A 12,870-nucleotide genomic window follows, 5' to 3' on the forward strand; every position below is an offset into this window, starting at 1 on the left:
GGCTGTCCTGGAACTCACCCTATAGACCAAGCTGGCCTCGAACTCAGAAGTCTGCCTGCCTCTGCCTCCCAAGTGCTGGGATTAAAGGTGTGCACTACCACTGCTGGCCAGGAAGGCTTTTCATTTGCGATAAATATTAAAAAGACAAATTGAATTCGTGACAATAGGGCACAGCATGTAAGCTTTGCTTAGGCAAACCCATTTCCCCCTTCTAATTGATTTCTGAGGTTGCTCTTGGTCAGGTCAGCGCTCTGCTCACTGGATAGTAAATGCTGTTTTGAAACACAAGTAACTGGCCTAATGTTTTGAATTATCAAGATATGTCAACAGGTTTATATTCTCTGAAATTTTATCTGATGCCATCAGCACAAATATTTTCTTTTCATTTTTTTTATCAAGACTGAATTTAAAAAAAAAATGTAGCTTTATTAGCTATTCTTTATTGCGTTCATCTGTCTGTTCTGCCCCTGGGATCAAGCCTTACTGTTTTCTCTTTATTCAAATCTTTCATCTTAAAAATATCGTCTTTGACAGTTTCTGGGCAGATCGTCCAAATCCGTTCAGTTGGCACTCTTTCTCTTCATCCTGCCAATGGTTCCCATCTGAATTCAACTGGTTTGCATTATCTTCAGCTCTTGGGAACAGCTCTCCCTAAGGTCACTGATGGCTTTGGTGATAACGCCCTGCTGACTCAGCAGGTCCTGCAGACTGGCACTTTCACAATGAACAGCTACAACTACTGCTTCAAGACTGTGCTAACCACACCCTGACACATGTTTCTAGACTTTTCTTTTCTTTCTTTCTTTCTTTCTTTCTTTCTTTCTTTCTTTCTTTCTTTCTTTCTTTCTTCCTTCCTTCCTTCCTTCCTTCCTTCCCTTTTGTTTTCTTTTATTGGATATTTTATTTATTTACACTTCAAATGTTATTGCCTTTCCTGGTTTCCCCTTCGGAACCCCCCTATCCTACCCCTTCCCCCTGCTTCTATGAGAGTGTTCCCTACCCACCCATCTACCCTCTCCAGGCTCCCTACCCTGGCATTCCCGTACACTGGGGCATTGAACCTTCACAGCATCAAGGGCCTCTCCTCCCATTGATGCCTGATAAGGCCATCCTCTGCTACATATGTGGCTAGAGCCATGAGTCCCTCCATGTGTACTCTTTGGTTAGTGGTTTAGTCCCTCAGAGCTCTGGGGGTTCTGGTTGGTTATATTGTTCTTCCTATGGGTTGCAAACCCCTTCAGCTCCTTCAGTTCTTTCTCTAACTCCTCCACTGTGCTTAGTCCAATGGTTGGCTGTGAACATCTGCCTCTGTATTTGTCAGGCTCTAGCAGAGCCTCTCAGGATTTTATTTTAAATAATTCTCTTTTAGTTGACTTTCTTCTTCATGACTCAATCATTATGTATCAGTGTGCCTAAAGCCCAAAGCCATCTCCTCTCTCCTCACAGTGCTCTGTGCTCCTGCCTTCAGCAGGGGTGCAAGGCCAGGATGCCAAAGGTCACTTGCTCCTCCAGAACTATCTGGTTTTCACTGGATAGTCACCTGCTTGCTTGACACTTTTGCTTAAATGTCTCAGAACAATTAGAAACACAGCTCGTTCATGATATTTGTGATTTACTGAGTCCTCACCTTTCACCTTAGTTCACACCATCACCATTCCTAGCCATTTGACACCCTAGTACACCTTCTAGTTTCTTTCTGTTGCTGTGATAACATAACCTTGACAGAAATCAACTGAGGGGAGAAGGAGTTTTATTTCATCTTACAATTCCAGGTTACAGTCCACCATCACGGAGAAGTCACGGCAGAAACTTCCAACAACTAGTTATACCTTGTCTACGGTGAAGGCCAGGGAGAAGTGAATACAGGCACATTTACCTGCCTGCTTGTGCTCAGCAGCCTCATACTCCTTGTTTCTCCACCTCAGTTTTCGCCCTCTCAGAAAATTCCCGCACTATTTATGCCAGACAGTTTAGTTCTGCCATGTCCTAGGCCTGGAAATCCCAGAAGCGCTCATTCTTGTAACCAACGGGAGCATTCGTTGACCCGCACTCTGGGCATCCAGTCTTAAAGGAGGGTTCCGTGCTACCTTTTACAACAAAACTACTCTTTCGAGTCATAGCCATACCAACAGTTACTGACACCCTCACTGACAAGTTCTATCACTGACCTCTGTGTCTTCCTTCTCTTACCCCATCCTTAGGGTAGTGTTTGAGATTAGCGTGGGCCAGGGAAAAGTCGCCACTAGGTGGCAGTAGCACACCAATCTTAGTTTGGTGCTTTGCAGGGTTCGCCTGTTCAGAGCAGTGAGATTCTCCAAAGGCCACACTAATTGCATGTGAGCCACACTCACAGGGGAAAAGGGAAGGGGCCTCCTGGGAGGCAAGGGTCGTAAAGGGAGCTTATGTGTCCAGGAGATGCCATTTGGGAGTGTGGTGGGAAATTCCTGTCCCAGAACTCCAAGGGGCCACTGCAGCTCAGAGTTCTTTATGATAGCTAAATGTGCCAACCTCAGGCATAAATAACCAGTGTACCGGCAACACAAGGAGTCACACACAGAGCATCCATATCCTGTGGGACACCTGTTACACGCGGGAAGCTTGTCATGTGGATTTGGGGAACAGATCTTGGAAGAAGAGAAGTATTTTGTATTTGTATTTGAGTATGATGTAATCACGCAGTGTCAAATGATTGCTTAGGGCATGCGCAGTAGGACCAAAGATGCTGCTACTATGTTTAGCATTGAGCAGGTGGATTCTGGGATACTTGAAGGACAGTTTTGTGGAGGCGATGCTCAAACAAAAAGAAATGCTTGGATGTGGGTTGGGATCAGGGAGGAGCTGGGTAAGAGGCTAAGGGATCCTGACTTAGGGATGGACTTCAAATGGGACATATTTAGAATGAAGTTACTGTGGAGACGATCAGATAAGAAGGGGATGGATATGGAATGCTGCCCAAAGGGGTTGTTGGTTTTTTTTTTTTTTATCTGAATTCTGGATTCAGAAAAATTAATAATCCTTACTGTGCAACTAACAGTGCCTTACCTTTAAACAACTGCTATAGCCTATTCATTAAATACGTGGAGTCATCTTGTAATCCTTTGCAGCATTGAGCAAATGTATCCATAGTTATTTATTAATAGACGTGGCCATCCTTGATTCTGCTCCCTACTGTGTGTAAAACAATTCATTTCCTCAGCTTGTTACCGCCATGTGACTTTGTAGTTAACTGAGCCTTGTTCTATGTGCTTAGAGTTTGAGGACTGACTAAATATCTCCCTCCCACCCTACTTTCCTTCTGTCTGTCTCATTCCAAAGCACAGCTGTTGATCCCTGTCTATGTGTACGAAAGCACTTGGGTAGACTCCAGAGATACACTGGTGTCAGGTCCAATCTCTACTTCAGGAGACTCAAAAGCCATCTATCACTAATGATATCTTTATATTTTTATTTGGCTTTTAAGTTTCTCCACCCCGTTTTACTGTCATATAATTCCTTTGCAAGGGTGATAGCATTTGCCAGACTGGAGCCAATGAGAGAACAGGTGACAGGTGCCCTACAGGAAACACAGACTATGGGACCATGGATGTGTCACTGATGGAGAGGGGTCACAGAGCTACCTTCTGCCTTCTGAGCCAACCAATACATCTTAATGAATTCAAGTGCTTCTATGTATTTTGAGGACTTTGAGGTCTAGTGGTTAGATCTCATCTAAGATTCATGCATGAACCTTGCTAGCCAGGGACTGTTGCACAATCCAAACATGGGAGGAGGATGCAGGAGGCCCACATGTTCAAAGCCAGCCTGAGCCACATAGTGAAGCCGTGTTAGAAAGCAAAGCAAGCAATTTGTTAAGCCATATTATAGGGCTTGCTTAAGAGTCAGTATAAATATTCATAAATGCTAGCCAGAGAGAAGAACAATGAAGCTACTGTCTCTATTTCCAGTACTAATCAAGCCAGTATGTCTTCTTCAGGAATCATTTTCAAACACAAGGAAGAAAATAAACGTGGGATAGAAATGAGATCGTGGACACATACCTGTCGAAAGGAGAAAAGAACTACTTCCTGTGCACCCCCATTATCACCTCACCCTTTTTCTGTTACAACCTCTTCTTTTATGGGTTTTGACTTCCAGTTAGCGGATTGGTAGAATTAGGGGAGAAAAAAAAAACCCTGATTGAGAAGCAAGTTACCATAGCAACCTTGCACTGTAGTTATATTTTTCTGTCTGCAACTATAAATGGTAAAATGTAACCTTTCTAATTATGCTGCAGCATTGTTAACCCTGTCAGTGCCAAACCCCTTACAAAGTGCTTCACATGCACACAAAGCAACAGATTTCATTTTCATCTCAACAACAAAAAAAATCTATACATTAACAAGAATCTCTTATAAATATTAATGTTGCCTGCACTTAGTAACATGCCGGAGTATAGATAACTTAAAAAAAAATCATGCCTGTGTCTCCAGACTCCATATTTTAAACAGCCCAGATAGTTAACACATTAACCTTGGTCAAGGTTTGCCCTTTCATTGAAATGGCTTTTGACTAGAATGAGAAAGCTAGCTTAGCAGAACAAGTAAAGGCCTTGACCTTGAACAAGGACTTGCTTTCTCTTCAGTTGTTTAGGGACAACTCGGACCCCCTCAGGGACTCCCCACATCAGGTTTAAGCAACTCATGCAGACCAGTACTTTGCCCAGTGTGGATCTCTGTGCCCTATCCCTCCCTTGGGTCCCTGTTGTTCCTCTGTCTGCCAAAGACCAATGAGATTGCTGAAGCGGAGGTGTTTCAGGTCCAAAGCAGAGTTAAGGAAAAAGTCAGGATACCTAGGGCTTGTCACTTAACAAAACATCATCCTGGCTCAACCATAAAAGCCAGGCAGGTTGGACAAGAAAGAAACTGCTTTGCTCTTTAGCAGTATTGCCTCAATCTATCAGAGATTGCTACATAGTTCTCTCAAAATTCAAACACTCTGGCACAGTACAAATGGCTGTCTTTGCTCATTCAAATTGTAGCAAGTTACTTAACTCAGATTTCTTCCCTACTGATTCAGCAGGAGTGGAGCACAGTCGGACAAGGGGGCTTGGCCTTGTGTAGTAAGCTTGGGAAGGGGACTTAGGAACAAAGCTCCAGGCGGGGAGCCCCGGGTTGATGCCCTGTGGGTGATGGGGGTGTCAATCAAGTGTCTTCTGAGGACATTTGGGAGGAGCAGGAGCTTGTAAAGACTGTCATTTTTCCTAAGACCGTCTTTGTACTTGGGGAATGGGGCCGTGCACTTTCTTGTCTTCTCATCTCTCAGCTGTTTAAAAAAGAAAATCACCCAGCAGATTCGCGTATGAGTAGTCTTTTGCATGTATAGAGTGCATGAGCCATCCTGCCATGCTCTTTCCATTGTATTGCCGAGTGGTGTGCTATCAGAGAGACCACCACAGTTTAGTTATCTACTCAGTGAAGGGGGAAAAAAAAAACATCAGGGCTTCAAACAGTCCTTGTGGTTTGTGTGAACGTCCGTAAACGATTGTCTTAAGCAAATGCCAACAAGTGCTAGGTCACATGATAAGCACGCACATGCGTAACTTTGTAAAGACCTCATGGTTTGGGTCAAAACGTCTGTTGCTTTTGCATGCACACTGGCAAAGGTAAAGAGCCCGGCTTGCTACATTTCCTCAATGGTGTCTAGTATTTTCAGTTTAAAAGCCCTTCTTTTAGCTATTCTAACGCGTGCTTTACCTCAGTATTGCCTAGGTGCCTGCTTTCTTAGGGACCAGCTGTGCAGTGTGGCCTTTTGTATCTTTCTTTGTCATATGTACATCTTTTCTTGCGAAGTACACGTTTCAATATTTTGCCTTTTGTTGGTGTTGTATATGCTTATTTCTGAGTTCTGAGAGTTTTATAAAAATATATGTCTTTTATCAGACATATAAATTTATAACTTTTTGAGTGTGCTGCTGACAGTTTCAATCTTTTAACCATGTATTTGTTAGAACAAAAGTTTTTTAAAACATGTTGAAATCTGATTTTTTTTTCAGTCTTCATTTAATGAATTATGCCTTTGGTATCGTGTCTAACCCAGGGTCACAAAGTGTTTCTCCTAAATATCTTTTAGTTTCATGATTTACATATAGGTTTACGATCCGTTCTGAGTGGATCCCTTTGGGTGGATCCCTTCAAGTAGATCCATTTGAATAGACACCATTTTAGTGCTGATGTATTTTCCACTTCACCTGATAATTCCTGGATTATTATTATTATTATCATTATTATTACCCCTTTGCAAAAACTACCTAAGGACTAAAAACTAGTCTGACTGAACAAATACTTCAGAACTTGTGTCTCTTTGGGTCTATTGACCATCTGTATTAGTTTCTGTTTTTTCTGTTTCTAAAGCAAAAACAAATCTGAAGTTATGTTCTTATAAATGATTAAGCCAACTAAGACATTAGGCTAATTCTTTTCTTCCTAATTCAGTCTTGTGGGGACTCAAGAAGGGCCCAGACATTGTGATTTGTTGGTCTTTTCACTTTAGATCCCAGTACCAGCAGGGTCCAGACCACTCAATGCTATAACCTGAACTAGTCTTTTTGACAGAGCAGCCTTTGGGAATCAAACCACATCTATTCTAAAGAACCGACTGTTGTGGACTTATGTTCTTGATCAAATCTCAAGTTAAATTTTATTAGGTACAACAGCATCCACATATGTTTGAAAAAGCCCAGTACTCAAATGTTAAGTTACTTGGTCTATACAATAAATAAATAAATAAATAAATAAATAAATAAATAAAATAAAAATAAAAGCCAGAATCTCCAGGGATGGAGAATTCTCTGCAGACTCTGTCTTCCTGAGTGATCATCTAGACCAGCCATTCTCTTAAGTAAAGAAACAGAGATTCAAGAAGAACTAGCATGATTTCCAGGCTCATACAAAGTAGGCCAGAAGCTGGTCTGGAGCTGAGACCCTGAAATTCTGACTCATTGTTCAGGACTTAGGAAAGTGACCCCGAGCCACTAGAAAGTCACATCATGACAGTCATTTTCATTTGAACATGGCCTTGTGCCTTGTACGCTCTTTGCTATACTTTTTCTAGCCCCCCACACTGGTATCTATCCTAACACTAAAACACGGGTGGCTGTGGGAACAAGTTCTTGTTGAGCTGATTGGGTCTGCTTCTCTGGCTTTGAACTTGAAAGCCTCCTGAGTTAGCCTGGGGGGGGGGGGGGAGGGTTGGACTATGAGGATGAACCACCAGGACTGACTTAGCAGCCTTTGAAAAAATAAATTTGCATTTGAAACACTTGATTAGCTGTAGTGTGGTGAAGAGAAAAGAAGCAAGTGACTGACATCAAAAGGTCTGTACCAAAGACCTTGGCTGAGATGCTCACCAGTGTGGGAAAAACGTACACAGCTTCCTAACCCTTAGTGGGAAAAAAAAAAAAAAACGCACCCACGTGGTACGCTTATGGAACTAATAAAATGATGCTTGTGAGAGCCTGCTGATACACACTCATTCCTAAAGTATTTGTAATTTTATTTTTCTTAGACATTAGAGATTTTGATATTTGAGGATTTCGACATGGGATTGCAGTTTGCCACCCACCCTTAAGATCCCTAAATTGATAAGGTGACTGTATTAATGACCTTCCTATCTCTGTGATAAAAAACCATGACCTAGGCAACTTGTAGAAGCAGGAGGATATTTAGGCATATGGCTTCAGGGGAGTGAGAGTCCGTCCCTCGGTGCAGGGTAACACAGCAGTGGTCAGCAGCCGTGGTGGCAGGAACAGCTGAGAACTCACCTCTTGGTTCCTACAAGCTCCTTTGATATTGCTGGAATGGAAATGCTATTTGTGAGAGACAAGGAAGACACACGATGAACAGTGAGAGCGAAGCTCTCAGATGTGTGTGTCGGGGGTTCCTTGACAGAACCCAGGGCCCATGGCCTCCAACTCAAACTGGAATTCAAGTCTGGGAGACAAGCTCATTGCCCCAGAACAACCCTAGGGCCAGAAGGGATCTGAAAAATGGGCAACATAAACAGCCCTTTCTACAAGGGGATCCCCTCACCCCAATCTGGTCTTTGTATCATAGATTGAAACATATAGTTTTCATACGTTTCTCTTGAAAACTGCCTTTATATTTCTTGAAGCGACTCTTTACAGTTACATCCACTGACAGTTACCACTGTGGTGGCATAGATCTTGGGAAAGCTTGTGTGGGGTGCTGGGAAGGGCAGAGGAGAGAGAGGGGACTATCTAAGCTCAAACATCAGGACTCTGAAGTAGAATTCAATTAAGATCACTCTATAAATGTCCTTTGTTTCCTTCCCTTCACAACACTCCAGGCCGCAGCTTCCTGCCTAGCTTTCGTTTTTAATCCCCCTGCTTGGAACACATAAGGTTCCTGGCACACTGTGAATGTCTTTGCTCATCCTTCCCTCACCCCAGGCTTGGGTTCTGTCGTCTGTGGCTGTCAACACAAAGATGCAAATGGAAGCTCCTCTGAGGTGAAGTCAAGCCCTCAGGGCATTGCCCTGCAGCTGACCCAGCAGGGTGCAAAACTACCACTCAGTGAACTACATATGCTCCAGGGCTCTTGGCTTTCAGGACCCATATCCCTCCGATCTTGGCTTTTGTGACTCCAGCCATCTCAGATCTATTTTTTTTTTTCTATGCCAGCATCTACCTCCCAAACTCAGCAAGTATTTACTCTTTGAAGCATCAGCCATTCTAAGATAGAAGAAATCTTGTTGGTGCCGGTCTGGTATAAGCAAAGCTTGACATAGACCTGCGTCTCTGTTTTATAACCGTCCATCCTTGTGGTTACTGCTGCCCTGCCTGTATGTTGCGCATCCAGTGCCCTATGCAGTCCTACTCTTACCCAGGAATAATCTTTATCTTCTTTCTACTTCTGGAAGGAAAGGGTTTGATCACTAAATCCTCACCAGTTATCAGTTATCAGTTGATGTATGTGCCCAACACATGTTTTTTTTTTTGTTGGTTGTTTGTTTGTTTGTTTGGTTGTTTTTTTTTTTTTTTTAAAGTCAGGGTTTCTCTGTGTAGCCCTGGTGTCCTGAAACTCACTCTGTAGACCAGGCTGGCCTCGAACTCAGAAATCCGCCTGCCTCTGCCTCCCGAGTGCTGGGATTAAAGTCATACGCCACCACTGCTTTTTTTTTTTTTTTTTTTTTTTTTTTTTGAGAAAAGATGGTGGTGTCAATGTAAATGGAATAATCCCAGCATGTAGAATCGGACACTAAATCAAGATGTGGAGAGTATTTCCGTGCAAACTGGTCTAGTGGCTCCTGCCTGTTGGTACAGAACCAAAAGCCAGGAAACCCTTGTGCCCTGTGTACCCCAGGAGCCTCAGTAGAAACCCACCATGTCTTCTAGGCACGTTTCCATTGACCCCATAAGAAGTCCAACCAGGTCATTTCTAACCACTTGCACCATCATCACAGATTCTCATCCCTGATCTTATCCCAGCTGATACCATCCTGCATCAAATCCTTCCTCTCTGGCAAGCATCCATTATCATCAAACTTCCCACCCTTGCCCAGTCATGACTCATCCTCTCTGTGAGTGAAACCTCCACTCCCCGTTTAAGTGAGGCCATTCCCCTGTGCCTACATATCACAGGGACTGAGGGAAGGCTGCCATCTTGTTTGGGCCCATTTCTCCTCCCTTTTGATTTTCACTCCTTAACCCTCACCTCTCCTTAACCCTCCACCTCTCCTTGGAAGCCACGTTGTCAGGGGCCTTTCTTCTTCTCGGGCTTCCTCTGAAGGTCTCTGAGTCACTCAACTTCCGTCTTTGAAGACTTTGACATCAGATTCTATTTTTCATAAGCACCTACAGACCCTGTTATAGTATTTGGCGATTTTTATATCTATGTTGAGCCCCCCATTAACTTTCTCATTCCTGGCCTTCTTTCCAAAGCTCTTCACCCTAGCTTATCTGCCCACAGGCTGGGCCCTTCCTTGTACATGACCGCAGGGCCAGTGAAATATCACTTTCTAAGGTTTACTTTCCCTGCTCTGTTGTATCTCTTTAGATCCAATGTAAAGTCCAATAATTCCCCAGCCTCACATTAAACACCAGCTCTTGGGTTCTGCCATCTTTCTATAGCTCCATGTTCTCAGATTCCATTTTTTTCTTGACTCCACAGTGTTCTGTTATAATCCTCAGCGTTCCCCCTTATCCGTATCCTGTGCCATCGCTTTCACCCCATCCCCCACCCTACGCCGTTACATCTGCTGCACTCTTGAGTGAACTGGGAACTTTTCCACCCCTAAGCCTCTGTTTAGCCTGTTTCCAAATAGCTGACTACAGCAAGAGAAAATGATGTTCAAAAAAGGAAGCTGTCTTCTAACTCCATACTGTACCATAGCAAGTGAACCAGGATCTCCTGAGAGGCAGCCAGGAGGGGTGTGGAGGCAAAGCCCAGTGCTCAGACTCCCCACATGGCCATTTGCATAAGTTGTATAATTTGTATAACTATGAGATATTATTTTCACTGTTTCTGAGTCAGTCTTTTCATCTGTACAATGGGGAGAAAAAAATAACACCTGGCTCTGGGATTATAGTAAGCATTGACTGAGTTAATTCGTCAGCAAGAAGCACTTAGAAGACTTCTTGACATATAGAAATCTCTTAAACTAGCACGCTGTTACGGGGTGTGCTCACGCTCCTGCTCCTTTAGGGAACGCCTTCATATGCTCGCCTGTCTTGCTCCCAACGTGCTTTCCTCACTTTGAATCAATGGCTTTGATTTTCTTTTCTCTTTTTTTTTCCTTCGATAATAGAAGTAACCAAAATACAACTTTCTCTGCCCCAAATCAACTGAGGTGACTCAGCAGTTCTGGTCTCCTCTGTTCCTTTTGATGCAGTAAGTGAGTCTGTGCTTCTACCAGAGACCAAACACACACAGAGGCAGACACACACATGCACATATGCACACATGCACACACACACACACAAACACAAACACACAGGCACACACACAAACATGCAGTCATGTGCCCTTGTACCTTCCAAAAATATCAATTTCAATTCATTTTCTTTCTTTCCCATTATCTCCTAAATCTCCTCCTATAGTGTATACAGCTCCACACCCAAACACTGTTCTGTCAGGACTGTTTCTGTCAGGGTTACCAATGTCCTGACCACTATGGCAAAGCCATGCTAACCTCATAGTCCTTGTCCTCTTTGGTTTGTCCTTCAGGCTGGGCCAGCCTTTCCAGGAAACACAACATCTCCTCACTTTTACCTTCCTTTCCTTGACCGTCCTCCTCCCGTGGGCTCCTTCACTCTAACTTCTCATATGCTTGACCCTGAAATACCATGGGATGTGAGGCCAGAATCCTTCCTCTCAGTTTGTCTCTCTTTACAATAGTTTCTTTGCTTACCTCATGAAGTTTCAAGTGTCAAATGTCATCTTCAAGCTGGTGTTCCAGCTGTCCTCATGGTATTTATCACTTCCTGCAAGTCTCAGCTCTAATGTCACCTTACACAGAGGCTTTCCCCGGGGGCCATGCTAAAAAATTGGAGTCCCTAGCCCTTTTATGCTGTCTTCACTCTGGTCTGTCTGTCTGTTGTCTGTCTGTCTTTCTTTCTTTCTTTCTTTCTTTCTTTCTTTCTTTCTTTCTTTCTTTCTTTCTTTCTTCCTTCCTTCCTTCCTTCCTTCCTTCCTTCCTTTCCTCCTTTCTTCCCTTTCTTTCCTTCCCTTCTTGATGTTGATACAAATACAACATCACTTATTTGTATATTTAAAGCCTGTTGGAAACAAGAAGCATTATCTAAGGCTGGAGAGATGGCTCAGCTGTTAAGAGCACTGAATGCTCGTCCGAAGGTCCTGAGTTCAAATTCAAGCAACCACATGGTGGCTCACAACCATCTGTGGTGAGGTCTGATGCCCTCTTCTGGTGTGTCTGAAGACAGCTACAGTGTACTTAGATATAATGATAAATAAATCTTTGGGCCAGAGTTAGCAGGGCTGGAGCAAGCAGAAGTCCTAAGTTCAATTCCCAGCAACCACGTGATGGTTCACAATCATCTTACAGCTACAGTGTATTCATATCATAAAATAAATAAATAAATCTTTAACAGAGAGTGAGAGTGAGAGAGAGAGAGAGAGAGAGAGAGAGAGAGAGAGAGAGAGAGAGAGAGAGAGAGAAAGCATTATCTACTTCATAGAATGCATCACACACAGAAAGCTACCAAGCGATGTTTGCTGACTAAAACTATGATCTTATTCAGTCCTGAAAATCCCCACCAATCCTGTTAGAGATCTTCCTACAGGTGACGACGTAGGATAAGGTTGCCTTGGAGCTGAGCTGCCTATGCAGGTAGCTTTATCCTGAGTGCAGATCTACTCAGCAGGCTGTGAAGATGAGGGGATCAGATTGGGAAGAGCCTTTCGTGCTCTGCATCAGGACAACAACGGAGAAGGGAAACACAGAAGTGGCAGTGGAGGGAGCCCAGGGGGGGGGAGGGGTGGGAGGAACCGGAGAGTCTCGTGACTTCAAGAAGCGCTGACTTTATTTACAGTTAGACATTCTTGTCCATTTCCTGTTCCCTTGTCCCTCAATCATGTGGCCTTTTGGGGCTGACTTGGGTGCCTCCTTGAAAGTTGGCTGATGCCATAGTTTATATTTTGTCAGCACCGAGGTGTCACGTGCTGATAATATTTAAGTCAAGAGTTAGTTAAAAGTCTCCAAACCAACTTTTCTTTGAGATCTGAAATGTGAGAAACCTTCTTGCTGTTTCTACAGCAGCTTGTGAGTTAGCATCAACCCTAAAGACGTTCATATGTAGTACCAGGGAGCCACTTACTGTGCTTGTGTGATGCCGCAAAATGCCACCACTGCCTA

At 43.5% G+C, this 12,870-nt stretch overlaps 1 protein-coding gene across 1 annotated transcript in view; it reads left to right on the forward strand.

The window, feature by feature from the left end:
- Scel (sciellin) overlaps positions 1 to 12,870 on the forward strand; it is a 94,689-nt gene that overhangs the window by 22,392 nt on the left and 59,427 nt on the right. The gene's annotated exons all lie outside the window — the stretch shown is intronic.

The sequence above is a fragment of the Mus caroli genome, unplaced genomic scaffold, assembly GCF_978045245.1.
Source record: "Mus caroli unplaced genomic scaffold, Mus_caroli_1 scaffold_12, whole genome shotgun sequence".
In the NCBI taxonomy this organism is placed as follows: Eukaryota; Metazoa; Chordata; class Mammalia; order Rodentia; family Muridae; genus Mus; species Mus caroli.